We start from the raw sequence: 8958 nt of genomic DNA, 5'->3' as shown, positions 1-8958 counted from the left end.
GACACACACACACATACACACTCTCACATAGACACACACACACTCTCACATAGACACACACATACACACTCTCACATAGACACACACACATACACACTCTCACATAGACACACACACATACACACTCTCACATAGAAACACACACACACACTCTCACATAGACACATACACACTCTCACATAGACACACACACACACACTCTCACATAGACACACACACACACACTCTCACATAGACACACACACACACACTCTCACATAGACACACACATACACACTCTCACATAGACACACACACATACACACTCTCACATAGACACACACACACATACACACTCTCACATAGACACACACATACACACTCTCACATAGACACACACACATACACACTCTCACATAGACACACACACATACACACTCTCACATAGACACACACATACACACTCTCACATAGACACACACACACACACACTCTCACATAGACACACACACATACACACACTCACATAGACACACACACACACTCTCACATAGACACACACACATACACACTCTCACATAGACACACACATAGACACTCTCACATAGACAAACACACATACACTCTCACATAGACACACACATACACACTCTCACATAGACACACACATACACACTCTCACATAGACACACACACATACACACACTCACATAGACACACACACACACTCACATAGACACACACACACACACACTCTCACATAGACACACACATACACACTCTCACATAGACACACACACATACACACTCTCACATAGACACACACACACACACACACTCTCACAGACACACACACATACACACTCTCACATAGACACACACACATACACACTCTCACATAGACACACACACATACACACTCTCACATAGACACACACATACACACTCTCACATAGACACACACACACACACTCTCACATAGACACACACACACACACACTCTCACATAGACACACACACACACACACTCTCACATAGACACACACACACACACACTCTCACATAGACACACACACATACACACTCTCACATAGACACACACACATACACACTCTCACATAGACACACACACATACACACTCTCACATAGACACACACATACACAGTCTCACATAGACACACACACATACACACTCTCACATAGACACACACACATACACACTCTCACATAGACACACACATACACACTCTCACATAGACACACACACACACACTCTCACATAGACACACACACATACACACTCTCACATAGACACACACACATACACTCTCACATAGACACACACACACACACTCACATAGAGACACACACATACACACTCTCACATAGACACACACACACACACACACTCTCACATAGACACACACACATACACACACTCACATAGACACACACATACACACTCTCACATAGACACACACATACACACTCTCACATAGACACACACACATACACACACTCACATAGACACACACACACTCACATAGACACACACACACACACTCTCACATAGACACACACACATACACACTCTCACATAGACACACACATACACACTCTCACATAGACACACACACACACACACACTCACATAGACACACACACACACTCTCACATAGACACACACACATACACACTCTCACATAGACACACACACATACACACTCTCACATAGACACACACATACACACTCTCACATAGACACACACACATACACACTCTCACATAGACACACACACACACACACACTCTCACATAGACACACACACACACTCTCACATAGACACACACACACACACACACTCTCACATAGACACACACACACACTCTCACATAGACACACACACACACTCTCACATAGACACACACACATACACACTCTCACATAGACACACACACACTCTCACATAGACACACACACATACACACTCTCACATAGACACACACACACTCTCACAGACACACACACATACACACTCTCACATAGAAACACACACACACACTCTCACATAGACACATACACACTCTCACATAGACACACACACACACACTCTCACATAGACACACACACACACACTCTCACATAGACACACACACACACACTCTCACATAGACACACACATACACACTCTCACATAGACACACACACATACACACTCTCACATAGACACACACACACATACACACTCTCACATAGACACACACATACACACTCTCACATAGACACACACACATACACACTCTCACATAGACACACACACATACACACTCTCACATAGACACACACATACACACTCTCACATAGACACACACACACACACACTCTCACATAGACACACACACATACACACACTCACATAGACACACACACACACTCTCACATAGACACACACACATACACACTCTCACATAGACACACACATAGACACTCTCACATAGACAAACACACATACACTCTCACATAGACACACACATACACACTCTCACATAGACACACACATACACACTCTCACATAGACACACACACATACACACACTCACATAGACACACACACACACTCACATAGACACACACACACACACACTCTCACATAGACACACACATACACACTCTCACATAGACACACACACATACACACTCTCACATAGACACACACACACACACACACTCTCACAGACACACACACATACACACTCTCACATAGACACACACACATACACACTCTCACATAGACACACACACATACACACTCTCACATAGACACACACATACACACTCTCACATAGACACACACACACACACTCTCACATAGACACACACACACACACACTCTCACATAGACACACACACACACACACTCTCACATAGACACACACACACACACACTCTCACATAGACACACACACATACACACTCTCACATAGACACACACACATACACACTCTCACATAGACACACACACATACACACTCTCACATAGACACACACATACACAGTCTCACATAGACACACACACATACACACTCTCACATAGACACACACACATACACACTCTCACATAGACACACACATACACACTCTCACATAGACACACACACACACACTCTCACATAGACACACACACATACACACTCTCACATAGACACACACACATACACTCTCACATAGACACACACACACACACTCACATAGAGACACACACATACACACTCTCACATAGACACACACACACACACACACTCTCACATAGACACACACACATACACACACTCACATAGACACACACATACACACTCTCACATAGACACACACATACACACTCTCACATAGACACACACACATACACACACTCACATAGACACACACACACTCACATAGACACACACACACACACTCTCACATAGACACACACACATACACACTCTCACATAGACACACACATACACACTCTCACATAGACACACACACACACACACACTCACATAGACACACACACACACTCTCACATAGACACACACACATACACACTCTCACATAGACACACACACATACACACTCTCACATAGACACACACATACACACTCTCACATAGACACACACACATACACACTCTCACATAGACACACACACACACACACACTCTCACATAGACACACACACACACTCTCACATAGACACACACACACACACACACTCTCACATAGACACACACACACACTCTCACATAGACACACACACACACTCTCACATAGACACACACACATACACACTCTCACATAGACACACACACACTCTCACATAGACACACACACATACACACTCTCACATAGACACACACACACTCTCACAGACACACACACATACACACTCTCACATAGACACACACATACACACTCTCACATAGACACACACACACACACTCTCACAGACACACACACATACACACTCTCACATAGACACACTCTCACATAGACACACACACACATACACACTCTCACATAGACACACACACACACACTCTCACATAGACACACACATACACACTCTCACATAGACACACACACATACACACTCTCACATAGACACACACATACACACTCTCACATAGACACACACATATACACTCTCACATAGACACACACATATACACACTCTCACATAGACACACACACACATACACACTCTCACATAGACACACACATACACACTCTCACATAGACACACATATACACACTCTCACATAGACACACACACACACTCTCACATAGACACACACACATACACACTCTCACATAGACACACACACACACACACACACTCTCACATAGACACACATACACACTCTCACATAGACACACACATACACACTCTCACATAGACACACACATACACACTCTCACATAGACACACACACACACACACACACACACACTCTCTCACATAGACACACACATACACACACTCACATAGACACACACACACACACTCTCACATAGACACACACACATACACACACTCACATAGACACACACACACACTCACATAGACACACACATACACACACTCACATAGACACACACACATACACACTCTCACATAGACACACACACACACCCACTCTCACATAGACACACACACACACCCACTCTCACATAGACACACATACACACTCTCACATAGAGACACACACATACACACTCTCACATAGAGACACACACATACACACTCTCACATAGACACACACATACACACTCTCACATAGACACACACACATACACACTCTCACATAGACACACACATATACACACTCTCACATAGACACACACACACACACTCTCACATAGACACACACATACACACTCTCACATAGACACACACACATACACACTCTCACATAGACACACACACATACACACTCTCACATAGACACACACATACACACTCTCACATAGACACACACATATACACTCTCACATAGACACACACATATACACACTCTCACATAGACACACACATACACACTCTCACATAGACACACATATACACACTCTCACATAGACACACACACACACTCTCACATAGACACACACACATACACACTCTCACATAGACACACACACACACACACACACTCTCACATAGACACACATACACACTCTCACATAGACACACACATACACACTCTCACATAGACACACACATACACACTCTCACATAGACACACACACACACACACTCTCTCTCACATAGACACACACATACACACACTCACATAGACACACACACACACACTCTCACATAGACACACACACATACACACACTCACATAGACACACACACACACACACACACTCACATAGACACACACACACACACTCTCACATAGACACACACACATACACACTCTCACATAGACACACACACATACACACTCTCACATAGACACACACATACACACTCTCACATAGACACACACACATACACACTCTCACATAGACACACACACACACACACACTCTCACATAGACACACACACACACTCTCACATAGACACACACACATACACACTCTCACATAGACACACACACACACTCTCACATAGACACACACACATACACACTCTCACATAGACACACACACACACACACTCTCACAGACACACACACATACACACTCTCACATAGACACACACATACACACTCTCACATAGACACACACACACACACTCTCACAGACACACACACATACACACTCTCACATAGACACACTCTCACATAGACACACACACACATACACACTCTCACATAGACACACACACACTCTCACATAGACACACACATACACACTCTCACATAGACACACACACACACTCTCACATAGACACACACATACACACTCTCACATAGACACACACACATACACACTCTCACATAGACACACACACATACACACTCTCACATAGACACACACACACACACACTCTCACATAGACACACACACATACACACTCTCACATAGACACACACATACACACTCTCACATAGACACACACACACATACACACTCTCACATAGACACACACACACACACACACTCACATAGACACACACACACACACTCTCACATAGACACACACACATACACACTCTCACATAGACACACACACATACACACTCTCACATAGACACACACATACACACTCTCACATAGACACACACACATACACACTCTCACATAGACACACACACACTCTCACATAGACACACACACACACTCTCACATAGACACACACACACACACTCTCACATAGACACACACACATACACACTCTCACATAGACACACACACACTCTCACATAGACACACACACATACACACTCTCACATAGACACACACACACACACACTCTCACAGACACACACACATACACACTCTCACATAGACACACACATACACACTCTCACATAGACACACACACACACACTCTCACAGACACACACACATACACACTCTCACATAGACACACTCTCACATAGACACACACACACATACACACTCTCACATAGACACACACACACACACACACTCTCACATAGACACACACATACACACTCTCACATAGACACACACACATACACACTCTCACATAGACACACACATACACACTCTCACATAGACACACACATACACACTCTCACATAGACACACATATACACACTCTCACATAGACACACACACACACTCTCACATAGACACACACACATACACACTCTCACATAGACACACACACACACACACACACTCTCACATAGACACACATACACACTCTCACATAGACACACACATACACACTCTCACATAGACACACACACATACACACTCTCACATAGACACACACACATACACACTCTCACATAGACACACACACATATACACACTCTCACATAGACACACACACATACACACACTCACATAGACACACACACACACTCTCACATAGACACACACACACACACACACTCTCACATAGACACACACACACACTCTCACATAGACACACACATACACACTCTCACATAGACACACACACACACACACTCTCACATAGACACACACATACACACTCTCACATAGACACACACACATACACACTCTCACATAGACACACACACATACACACTCTCACATAGACACACACACACACACACACACTCTCACATAGACACACATACACACTCTCACATAGACACACACACACACACACACTCACATAGACACACACACACACACTCTCACATAGACACACACACATACACACTCTCACATAGACACACACACATACACACTCTCACATAGACACACACATACACACTCTCACATAGACACACACACATACACACTCTCACATAGACACACACACACTCTCACATAGACACACACACACACTCTCACATAGACACACACACACACACTCTCACATAGACACACACACATACACACTCTCACATAGACACACACACACTCTCACATAGACACACACACATACACACTCTCACATAGACACACACACACACACACTCTCACAGACACACACACATACACACTCTCACATAGACACACACATACACACTCTCACATAGACACACACACACACACTCTCACAGACACACACACATACACACTCTCACATAGACACACTCTCACATAGACACACACACACATACACACTCTCACATAGACACACACACACACACACTCTCACATAGACACACACATACACACTCTCACATAGACACACACACATACACACTCTCACATAGACACACACATACACACTCTCACATAGACACACACATACACACTCTCACATAGACACACATATACACACTCTCACATAGACACACACACACACTCTCACATAGACACACACACATACACACTCTCACATAGACACACACACACACACACACACTCTCACATAGACACACATACACACTCTCACATAGACACACACATACACACTCTCACATAGACACACACACATACACACTCTCACATAGACACACACACATACACACTCTCACATAGACACACACACATATACACACTCTCACATAGACACACACACATACACACACTCACATAGACACACACACACACTCTCACATAGACACACACACACACACACACTCTCACATAGACACACACACACACTCTCACATAGACACACACATACACACTCTCACATAGACACACACACACTCTCACATAGACACACACATACACACTCTCACATAGACACACACACATACACACTCTCACATAGACACACACACACACACACACACTCTCACATAGACACACATACACACTCTCACATAGACACACACATACACACTCTCACATAGACACACACACACACACTCTCACAGACACACACACATACACACTCTCACATAGACACACTCTCACATAGACACACACACACATACACACTCTCACATAGACACACACACACACACACTCTCACATAGACACACACATACACACTCTCACATAGACACACACACATACACACTCTCACATAGACACACACATACACACTCTCACATAGACACACACATACACACTCTCACATAGACACACATATACACACTCTCACATAGACACACACACACACTCTCACATAGACACACACACATACACACTCTCACATAGACACACACACACACACACACACTCTCACATAGACACACATACACACTCTCACATAGACACACACATACACACTCTCACATAGACACACACACATACACACTCTCACATAGACACACACACATACACACTCTCACATAGACACACACACATATACACACTCTCACATAGACACACACACATACACACACTCACATAGACA

The sequence above is a fragment of the Pangasianodon hypophthalmus genome, chromosome 16 (assembly GCF_027358585.1).
Source record: "Pangasianodon hypophthalmus isolate fPanHyp1 chromosome 16, fPanHyp1.pri, whole genome shotgun sequence".
Classification (NCBI taxonomy): Eukaryota; Metazoa; Chordata; class Actinopteri; order Siluriformes; family Pangasiidae; genus Pangasianodon; species Pangasianodon hypophthalmus.
This window is presented reverse-complemented; position numbering follows the sequence as displayed.